General features: G+C 38.8%; 2 pseudogenes; both read right to left on the reverse strand.

Annotated features, from left to right (window-relative positions):
* Positions 1-3,159: 3,159 nt before the first annotated feature.
* On the reverse strand, positions 3,160-3,278 carry LOC111742911 (annotated as a pseudogene).
* Positions 3,279-11,871: 8,593 nt separating this feature from the next.
* On the reverse strand, positions 11,872-11,990 carry LOC111742893 (annotated as a pseudogene).
* Positions 11,991-12,098: the final 108 nt, after the last annotated feature.

Consider the following 12,098-nt stretch of genomic DNA (forward strand, 5'->3'; position numbering starts at 1 on the left):
TTACTAGGAACCAATGAAGTAGGTTGATTTTTTATTTTTTTTTTCACAGAGGCCATAGCTGAGACCTAGAGAAGTTATATAAGTAGCCCAAGGTTATAAGCCCGAGCTCACAAGTGGTAAAGTTGGTATTCAAATATAGCTCTGTTTGACTAAAAGCCCAACCTTTTAACAACTCTGCTATTTTATATCTTTATAACCTCACCTCTAGGAATATATTCAAAGAACATAAACAATTGTTTTCAAAGATTTATGAATGAAGATATTTATCACAGTGATAGTTGTAAAAACATATATTTGTGTATTTGGAAGAAAGAGGAGGAGGAAACAATAATACATTACCAATAGCTAACTCTTAGTTACTGAATTACAGGTAATTTTTATTTTATTGTATATATTTTTCAATATTTTCTAAAATTTTATACCAAGAATGTATAATTTCTGATATGTGAAATCTAAAAATTTGAAAATTTCTTTTTTAATGTTGGTAAATTTTTGGTGAATCTTCAGCTCATCAGTCATTGAATCCTGATTACATACACACTTTGATTAAAATGTTTTGTACAGCTCACACTTTCCACGAATGTCTGGAGTAAGCTGGAATTAAATATCACTTGATTGTCTTCTTTAACCCTCAAATGTTAGTGGCTCTAATTCTACCAATACCTGGATTGCTCCTAACCTTACCAGGGAGAAGGAGTTCATTTACTTATCTAACTGCTTTTTTTTTTTTTTTAGGACATCCAATTCCTTTCCTCTCATTAGAAAATTAAAGAAAGAAATATTTCTTTAACACAGCCCAACTTTCTCCAATCAGATGCAATATTTTTCCCCTCTTTTAAAATTTTCTTCCTGTAACCAGCTCTCTTCAGAAATTTTGGACATGGTTACTAGTTTTCATCACAAGCATAAGCTTCCTGGATATCCAGGCAATGATATGTTAGCTGTGGGCTCTTCAGCGTGTCTCTTCATGCAGGACTCACTTTTTTCATCTGTAAATGAAGACACAAAGTCATAAAGTCCTTGCCTAAGATTAATCCTTCAGTAAAAACAGAAGAGTAAAGGACTGGCTATTAATCCTTCTGATCCCAATGTTGAAGAAGGATGTAAGTAGATCAACTCTGAATGGTACCTGAGCAAAGAGGGCTTATAGTGTAGAGGCTTAATGTAGTACTGAGGAAAGATGCTGAAGTTAGAACTAAATGACCCCAAAAGGAGGCTTAACTGTCTAGCTACATGGCCTTGAGCAAGTTATGCAATCTCTTGGTTGCTTTTCAGATTTTGTCTTTGTCTTGATATTCTGTGGTTTCTGCAGGAAGTATCCAGATGTGGATTTCTTTTTGTTTATCCCACTTGGGAATGGTTGAAATTTTTGAATCTGTGTGGATGATATTTTTCATTGGTTTTGGAAAATTCTCAGCCACTTAGTATTCAAATATTGCCTCTTGGGCAAAACAGTATAAACTCTGGGAATTGCTTTAAAATACACCAACAAAGACATAAACAGAAAGAGAGAAAATGAAAACATGTGCAAAATCTTGATATTCATGGAAACTGGTGATGGGTATGTGGGGTTTATAGTACTATATTCTCTACTTTTTTTCTTTCATGTATGTTTAAATAATTTTATAATAAAAAATTAAGGAGATACAAAAGACATAAAATTATTGTTTCCTCCTTTTGGAGCTTCAATGGAATGTATATCAGACTTCCTCATTCTATCTTCCATGTATTTTTAATGCTCATATTTTCTATATATTTATCTCTCATGTGACATTCTGGGTAATTTCTTCTGATCTATTTTTAGTTTATTTATTCTGTACTTAATTATATTTAATTTGTTGCTGACTGCTTAATTGTATTTATTATAATTTTTATTTATAGACATTCTTTTTGTTTCTTTTTCAAACATGTTAGGTTACTTTCTCTAGGAATTTTTTTTAATATGCCCCTTACCCAGCTATTAAAACAACAATGACAACATAGTAGGCATAATTGTTTTATAGCTTGGGTCTCATAATTCTGACATCAGAAATATGTGAAAGTCTGTTGATGTTATTTATTTGTTTTAATATTATTTTTGTTTGTTTTTCTTCCCCTCACCTTTACTGAAATATAATAGACAATTAGTTGCTTGTATTTACATTGTACAAATCAATGAGGTTTTTTTTCAGTTATAGTTAGCATACAATAATATACCAGTTTCAGTTGTATAGCATAGTGATCAGAGATCCACATAACTCACAGAATGATCACCCCACTAAATCTAGTACCCTTCTTCCCCCTTACGTATTTATTATATTATTAACCATCTTCCTCATGCATCTCCTCTACATCTCCATGTCTATTCTACAACTATCCAATTGTACCTCTTAATCTCTTTGCCTTTTTTTGTACTCCCTAACCCCACTCCTATCTAGTAGCCCTGAAAATATTCTCTGTATCTATGAATTTATGTCTGCTTTTGTTGTTGTTGTCTATTTTGTTCTTTAGATTCCACATGTATGCGAAATCATGTGATATTTGTCTTTCTCTATCCGACCATTTTATTCAGCGTAATACTCTCTAGGTCCATCAAGGCAATATCTTTTTCCATCCCCTTCTTTTTAGTCTGTGTGTGTCTTCTAATCTGAAGTGAGTCTCTTGTAGGCAGCATATGTAGGGGTCTTGTTTTCTTATCCATTCAGCCACTTTACCTTTTGGTTGGAGCACTTAATTCTTTTCCATTTGAGGTACTTGTTGACATGAGTGTAGTTATTACCATTCTTTATTCTTGTTTTTGATATATGTGTTTTCTTCTTAAAGAAGTCCCTCCAACATTTCCTGTAATACTGGCTTGGTGGTGATAAATTCCCTTAGCTTATTTTTGTATGGGAAGCTCTTTCTCTGTCCTTCAAGTCTAAATGATAGCTTTGCTTGATAAAATATTCTTGGTTGTAGATCCTCGTTTTTCATCATGTCGAATATTTTGTGCCAAGCCTGTCTTTCCTGCATGGTTTCTTTTCAGAAATCAGCTGCCAGTCTTATGGGTGCTCCCTTGTAGGTAACTAACTGCTTTTCTCTCGTTGCTTTTTTTTTTTTTTTTAGGTGAAGCAACCCTTGGTTGACCTCACAGATTGCAAAGACCTTGTCAGTTTACAATCCCTTATTTTTTATTTTTTATGCCAACAGCACCTGGTCTTCCTAGGTGGCCTCCCATCAAAGTACTAACTAGGCCCGACCCTGCTTAGCTTCCGAGATCAGATGAGACTGGAATTGTTCAGGGTGGCATGGCTGCAGACTCTCTTACTGCTTTTAAGATTCTCTCTTTGTATTTAACATTTGGCATTTTAATTATGATGTGTCTTGGTGTGGGCCTCTTTGGGTTCCTGGTTTTGGGGACTCTCTGAGCTTCCTGGAGTTTTATGTTTATTTCCTTCACCAGGTTAGGGAAATTTTCCATCATTATTTCTTCAAATAGCTCTTCAATGTCTTGTTTTCCTTCTGGTACCCCAATGACATGGATATTTTTACATTTAATAATATCCCATATGTTCCTTAAATTATTATTATAGTCTTGACTTCTTTTTTCTTGCCATTCTGATTATGTGTGTTTGGCTTCCCCATCCTCTGTATAGGTTATTCTATCCTCTTCTTTATTCACTCTATTTACTCCATTTAATATACTTTTCATCTCAGATCATGTGTTCTTCATTTATGACTGGTTCACTTTTATAATTTCCATTTCCATTTTTATGTTTTTTATCTCTTTGTTAAAGTTCTCACTGAATTCATCTACATTTCCTCTAAATTCATTGAGCATCTTAATGACCAGTGTTTTGAACTCTGTATCTGTTAGATTATTTGACTCCATTATATCTGGATCTCTGTTCTGTTCTCGCATATGGTTTCTGCTTCTTTGTTTTCCCATTTTGCCTGCCTTTCTGTGTCTATTTCTATGTACTAAGCAAAGCTCTTAAGTCTCCCAGTCTTATGAGTGTGGCTTTGTGTAGTAGGTGTCCAGTAGCAAAGTCCTGAGAGAGGTTCAGTTGCAGGCCAAGTTTAGCCCTTGCCTGTCCCCTTCCAGGGCCACCTGTTAAGATTTGGCAAGCAGTCCGCAGATGCTGTACTTATAATTGCCTCAAGAGGCCACGCTAGAAATCATGGTTAGCTGCCACCAGTGCAAGTCTAGGCACTGCTCAGAAAGGGGCACCTGACGTGCCAAGAACACAACTGGATGTGCCTTGGGTGAGGCCTTGAGTTGCAGGAGGTGGAGTTTCAGGGAATCCTCTGGGCAGAATGACCTCTGTTATCCAGTTTGATGATGTGTCAGCTATGGTGGTATTGAGTCTACACACTGGTGCGGGGAGGGCTCAACAGGGGAACAATGGATACCGCTGGCACTTTTGTACAGAGCCCCACTCCGACAATTCAGTGTACATCTGTAAGTCTCTGGTTTCCCTTGCACAGCTGACTTGGTGCTGGTGCTCAGAATGAGCAGGTCCATCATCGCGAAAGTCCACTTGTGGACATGGCCCCTTTAAAATGCATCTGCAACTGCCGCTGTCGCTGCTGCAGCCTCCATTCCACTCAGCTGCTCGGGACCAGGCAGCCTAGAGCATCCTTGCCCCATCCTGCCTCTTCCCGCTGCACAATGCTTTCTTGTTTCTCTCTCTAGTTGTAGGGCTTGTTCATCTATATCCCAGGCTATTTTCCTTTCTGTTTGCTCTTTGTTTCTGTCACAACTTTGATTTGGTCGCTAGAGGGACGAACAGAGCCTCTATCATCTACGCCATTTTTTTCTCTCCTGTTTTATTATTTTTAAAGATTCTTTCTCATGGGGCCTTGCTTGTGTGCTTGATTATTTTTGATCATGTACTGCTCGTATATTTGAAAAATCATACATAAGATAAAGGTATTTTGCTCTAGAGAAGATATACATTTGATTCTGCCAGGTGCTCAAAGGCATTGCCAATATGTGACCATTTTAAAATAAATTCAGAAGTTGCAACTTTTTGGACCAACTATATTCAATGCTGTGAATGTAGATTTTGCAAATGTAACTTGTTGCAACTTTTCAATCTTTCCCTCCCCAACCTGAGGTTCAGCAACCAGGCAGTTTTCTTGCAGCCACTGAAGTGGGGGAGAGGTTTAACTCTTTGGTGCCTCAACTTCTTTGGGATAAAGGAGTCTCTCCTTAGGAAATCAATCTTGGGCAGGATTCGGCTTTGACTGCCCTCCTCCTTGCCTTGGGAGACCAGTAACTCTGGAGTATAGGGTATAGGTAAGCAACCTTTACTTTTCTAGAAAAAGATTAGTATTCTGAGGTCCAAATTCTTCATATGTAAGATGAGGCTAATATTACTTCTCTCAGAATTGTAAGTATTAAACAAGATTTTAAAAATGCCCTTTGTACATTATAAATCACAATAGAAACTTACTCTGGAACCCTGAGCCCTTAAGGTTTAGGGAACATCCTCAAGTTGCATGCATTACTTTGAGCATATGTATATTTGCTGTGTTGTGTTCCATATATTTCATAAGATTTTCAAAGCATCCATTGACTTCCAAAATATGTTTAAAATGCAACTGAAAATAGAAATTATTATTAGAAATCAAGCAAGTACAGGAAAAGGGAAGCAGATTTTGCTAGTGTTTATTTATTTAGATGTTGCTGAGTTTTCAAAATCTCCGCTAGTGATGAAAATAATGAATATTTGTTCAATAAAACCATATTTTCCCTGTTCTAAACTATACTTCCATATGTGTGAAGTTCAAGGGTAACGGAGACACAATATATATTCCAAATAAATGCAATGGTCCTAGTTCGAGTTTGGCATCTGGTAGGAAGAGCATTTTGTTCCTTTCATAATTTATTCCTGGCAGATTTCCATTCATGGGTGCACAGACTCTTAGAATGTTAGAGCTGGCTGGATCTGTACAGATCATATCACTCACCTCCTTAATTTACATTTAAGGGCACCGAGGAAAGGACAAAGATAAATTTATTAGGATTATAAGTGCAGCCAACATTCCACAGGTTTCTGCTAATTAAAATTTTTCTTTCCTCTAAAAATTAAACATAGTCAGCAGAGTCAGATGCCTCTCCCCCTTTCCTCCATAGCATTACCAGCATTACCCTTCAAGGCCCTGATCGAATGTCTTCCGTGAAGCTTTCCTGCCTCAGAAGAGATAACCTGTCTGAGTACATACGAAGGCTTCTTGATATACCAGAATTCTTACTATAACTTTTCATTCCTTTTCACAACACAAGTCTTACCATATTCCGGAATGAGAGTAAAAGAGAAGTCAATGACGAGAAGCTTGAAAACGTGTAAATTTAATACCAAAGCTGAAAGTTGGCAGTCATCACTCATTCTTTCATTCAGCAAATATTAATTGAGTATCTAGTAACATGCTAGATGCTGAGATTGCAATAATGAACCAAAGATACATGTGGTTCCTGTCCACTTCACCATCTCCACACCACCACTTCAGTCACCTTCATGTCTCATTTGGGCAACTCTATTTATCGCCTAACTCCATGTATCCCCTGCTTACACTCTGATTTTCCTTTGATGCACTCTCCACCCAATAGCCAGAAGAATCTTCTGATATGTTTAAAATCCCTCTTTAAAATCCACAGGAGTTCTACTTCTAGAACAGTGATAGGAAGAGCTCTGTGGACCCACTCCACAGAGAAACAGCCCTAACTAGTGAATATGTACATATATATGTACACGCACACCATGTGGACCCTGAGAAGAAAGATTCATTTGATGTGAACCCCAAGAAGGAATTTATCTGCTGAGATGGACTCCCCATGGACAACTGAGGCCCCAAATTTTATAAATAATAAGTGTCTACCAGCCATTTGCTGACAGGGGTTCCTCATATACTCTGTATACTGGGAAGAACTTCAGATTGAACTCTTGGCTTCCTGCACTATGCCCTGCTTATTTATGCCATCTAAGTCAAACATTTCAGGGAAGCCTGGGTTTCACCTTTCAACCATTGGACTGAGACCTACCCCGACCAATCAGAATTGCACAATATATCTTCATTTCCATCTATACCGACCAATCAGAATTGCTCTACAATGACTAATCAGAATGCATGATATTGACCAATCAGAACTGTACGAATTCGAAAACCTCATTTACATAAAATTGGACCATTTGGGAACTTCGATGGGCACTTTCTCTACAAAAAGAGGCCTCCTTTTTGTCTTGGTGGATTGCACTTTCAGTTTTGTGTTTTCCCAGTTTGCAAACTGTTCATTCCATCTGAATAAAGTTTTTTCTTTTTTCTCACTTTTTGAGAATTTTTGTTGACAATCCCAACCGTCGAAGTCTCTGGAAGTTGTCCTAAGGGCATATGGCAAATGAAGAAATCTTTATTAAGAAAATATATTCAATCTTGATAAGAACAACAAGAGTCTGTGACACATCCTGCTCTCTCACAGCATCCCATCTCAGCTTGATGACAGAAGCTCTGGTCTTGGAAGGTATAGCAAAGAAAATGGAGCTCCTTCTCTTCTCAGCTCCTAGACAAGGAGTTATGAAGAAACAGGTATGAAGAAGAAGAAAAACTCCCCTTTCCCTCCTCTGTTTCATTTGGCTGACCAAATAATCAAATCATCAGGAAAAAAGATTGACAAAAGAAAATCAAATTTAACCTTGTGCACATGGGAACCCCACATACATGAGAGAGTCAGAGATGGAAAGGGAGTTTGAGGTATAGAAGACATCTTGAGCTAGGGATGAGGTAATACCTTAGGGGTCATTGCAGGATGCTAACAAGAGCAGATGTTTACTACCACTGAGGCAAATCTTGGGATGACTCATTCTGACAACCCCTCCTCGCTTTCCTCCCACCCCCCCCAACACACACACAAGCCACCAGCATTTCTCATCCTCCAGCTCTGGTGACTGGTAAGAGAGAGGTCAGGGGCCCCCTTCCTCCACCCAGGTCCCACATATAGATGAGGCTCTTCTATACAAGGTGTGGCAGGCCAAGAACCCTGGTGACTAGATAACTCTTGTTCTAGTTTGCTTACAGAGTGGTTTCATAGAGATTTTAGACAAGCATTGGATTCTGGAACTCAGAGAACTTGAGAGTGCAGATATACAAAGCCAACCTGGGGAAGATATGGGTAACTGTGGGGCATCAGAGGAGCAAATGATGCCCAGTGCTGCAGTCATCCTCCCAGCTCCAGTTCTGCCTTGCCCCAGCCCATCAAAGCCCTGGAATTTTCTTCCGCATGCCCCTTACCCGCCACCTCAGCTGGTGAATTACTGTTCATTGTGCAAGACCCTTCTTTCTCTGAACCACCCCTCAACGAATGACCAACCTTCCCACCCCCCAGTAGGGGTGTGGCCCAGCTCCTGGGGATTCTTTTGTAATAAGCTAGTCCCAAGGAGAAAACAATTTCTAAGAGTTAATGAAAAGCTCCTTTTGTGTCTCCTACTTTAATTTGATCCTCTCTGCTTGAATCCCAGAAGAGGTTATGTGTGCTGAATTCTGAGGGTGGGGGAGTGTTTTTTCTCCTAGTTCTCAAAGGTCAGGCAGCAAGCCTTAGTCATGCTAATGAAGATCTAACCTTTCATGGAATCAAAGAGTTTTCTAGCTCAAGGGATTTTTCAAAATCTTCTAAATAAGGCCTTTGTCTCCAAAACAGAGTGATAATTACTGTCAAAGTTGGAACTTGAACTCGTGTCTTCTGATTTGAAGCCCAATACTTTTTCTACTCACAGCACTCATATAGTATCTGATTCTCTTGATGGCTCTTTCAGCACCAACCCCCATTCCTGGCATATAGTAGTGTCATAATTGTTGTTGAATGAATAAACAAATAACAGCTACTCTACTGCCAGATTCTTTCTTTTCCCCCTAGAGTAGTAGAGAGTAAGAAAGCCAACTGGCAGAATGTGCTTTGGGTTTTCAAGCAGTATTATCAGCATGAATGAATGACCTTTGAGATCTCTGCCACTCGAGTCATTCGATCAAGTGGAAATTGAATCTCTGAAGAACCATTGTCCATTCTTAGCACAACCCCTAATGGATACAAAGTCCTAGAATCCAGTTGGTAGAAAATACTAAATCTGATCTGTTTATAAGCAATATCACGTGCGAAAGTGGAAGGCCAGAGAAATCTCCAAAATAAGGTAACTTTTTGTGGCTACCACATGTACCTGCTTCGAAACAGAAGGCTTACAGGTAGTATTAGGGTGTGTTTGTTGAAAGGAGTTGAATTTAACTGTATTGGATTCATCGATGCTGTGATTACTCAAGGGATCAGAGCTATCTCTTTCAGAGTCTTGGAAGCCGGGCTCTAGAGGACATCTGTTGTCTTCTGCCTCAGTGCATCAACTCACCCTCCTCCTAGAAGTACTCTCCTTTACCTCTGGGAAACTGCTCTCCTCCATTTTCAGCTGCTGTGGCTTGGGCAAGGCTGGGCCCACCCCAGGCTCCGCGGGAGTTCTCAACTTCACACATGGTTATGTAGTTGTTCCAGAGTCAATGAGCCATAATGAAGGATCTTTATATGGCATATGTGTCAGATTCTTCCTCTTTACCCTGAAGATAGATTTGAGAGTTTATAGGGACTTGGCCTGCTGCTCCCTATTGCTACCACATAGAGCCCAAGGCTGAAACCAGCATGGCAGAACTGAGAGCCCAAAGATTGGAGGAAACCAAATACAATTAAAGCCTGAATCCACTTGCCTGAAGCCAGCACTAGATCTAAGGGTGAAGATATGAACCTATAGTATCTGTATTCTTTTTTGATTAAGGCAAATTGAGGTTGGTTTTTCTGCCACTCATAGTCAAGGGGTCCTAATTTGTGGAAGAACATTTCCCATCTCACTTCTCTTTCGGTGTTCTCTCCTGAACAGTCTTCTATCGTACAGACCATAGATACCCAGGCAATAGGAAGACAATAGATTCACTGTGATCTTCCCTGATTCTTCTCTAGTCTCCACCCTTCCATCAGCACAATACCTTTAAAATGTAACGGGCTAAGAAACAAGTGTTTTATCCAAGATTGTACAGCTAAGAGATGATAAAGCCAAAACCATTGCCTAGGATTTTGGATTCAAATACTTTGCTGTCCATTTATCACATTTTTTATCATATTTGGAGCCACTGTTGACCTCCCTTTCTGGCTGTAGCCATACACTTTAGAGCTGCACTGTATAATATGGTAGCTGCTAGTCTCAAATACCTACTTAAATTTAAATTAATTAAAATTAAATACGATTTAAAATCAGGTCCTCAGCCATTTAGTCCCATTCCAAACACACACTAGCCAGATGTGGGTAGGGATAGCCAAATTGGACAGCTCCGATATAGAACATTTCCATTGTCACAGAAAGTTCTGATGGACAGCACTGCTCTAGAGACAGATTTCCTTCTTTACCCAAAGTCACCAGGGTCAGAAAACCTGACAGATTCTTTCCTCTCTTCAAATAGCAAATGAGGCCAATAGACAGATCATGGACTATGAGCTATTCAGTCATCTAGTCCATACTTTCTAAACACTTAAATGGAAGTGGTAAGTCCTAGCTACTCACCTCTGGGATGGGTAAATCTGAAACATGCTACTTAGTGAAGGATGATTAATCTGTTGTTATATCAAGCATATTGAAATTATTACATAAATAGATTAAAACATGCATCACTCTATTCTACTCTGCTTTAGTATGTGAATACATATTTCTTGGGATTTTGAAGAACATGATGTTTTATTCTCAGGCTGGTGATTCATTAAGAATACATTTTTCAATGACATTTTCACAGATCATCATTCTCCAGGCAGAATCTGTCTTCCTAGGTCTGGGCCCATTTCCCTTTCAGTTTAAAACCCTCTGGGGAAAAAAAGATCTAATCATTTCAATTCAGACAGGAAGTAAACTCTCCAATTGAAAATTTGTAGCAGATATTCAAATTGGGAAATGATAACTACGGTATAAAATAAAACTTTATTGGACAGAATATACAAATGAAAGATTATATTGTCACCTAGATACCATAAACGAGTTATTCTCCCCATAAGGAAAAAAAGCTAGCTTTGATTTGTTTTATGTGAAATAAAAAAAAAAATGATGAACAGTTAACACACAGGACCGAAGGTGACCATTTCTTTTTAGTCTGATATAAATAGTTTGTATTTGCAAACATTCCCTATTCATATGTGTGAAATAATTAGGAAAAAAACTACAATTTTTACATCAGAGAAGGGGGCGTGTCAGTTTTCAGGCCAAAAACTCCCTTGTTGGGTGGGTAATTTGGTATCGGAAGGTAGCCATGGCGACCATAAAAGTTACTCATGTGACTAACGATGCAACTAATGATGCCCACAATTACTTAATTGCAGGCATGCTTAACTGCTTTTGCCATTTTTGGAGAGTGCTTATGGCTAATTATGGCTGCAAGTGGGTAACTACAGGTGCAATCGGATGTGTTCCTAATTTTTACATTTGTGCTGACAGAAGGAGAATAAACTGCCCCTTCTAAAAAGGGGAGTTATAAAAGGAGGGCTGAAATTAGTTCTTTCAAGTCCAGAGAGGATGAAACAGCCTCTAACATGAAAATAAACACAAGTCATGTGATATTTAAGCAGAGGAAATGCTGCTTGTCAGCTGACCTTCAGCCAGACTTCAGCCCCACCTGTGCATCTTCCCCTTTTCCTTGAGGTTCTCCCACTTCAATTCCTGCTACCGCCCTTCCCAAAAGGAGCCTGTTACTTTATCCTAATAACTGCAACTCCTGTTTATCACGGAACAGCTATTGATTGATTGATTGATTGATTGGCGAGGCAACCCTTGGTTGACCTCACAGATTGCAAGGACCTTGTCAGCTTATAATCCCTTATTTTTTATTTTTTATTTTTTACGCCTACAGCACCTGGTCTTTCTAGGTGGTCTCCCATCCAAATACTAACCAGGCCCGACCCTGCTTAGCTTCCAAGATCAGGCGGGATCGGGGTTGTTCAGGGTGGCATGGGCGTAGACATGGAATAGTTTTTTAATGTGACATTGTCTGCATGGTCATTTACTTTACAAATACTTTTTACACATGACATAACATACACATGATATAACATATGAACTCTAATATAT

Source organism: Pteropus vampyrus, unplaced genomic scaffold, assembly GCF_000151845.1.
Source record: "Pteropus vampyrus isolate Shadow unplaced genomic scaffold, Pvam_2.0 Scaffold103, whole genome shotgun sequence".
Classification (NCBI taxonomy): domain Eukaryota; kingdom Metazoa; phylum Chordata; class Mammalia; order Chiroptera; family Pteropodidae; genus Pteropus; species Pteropus vampyrus.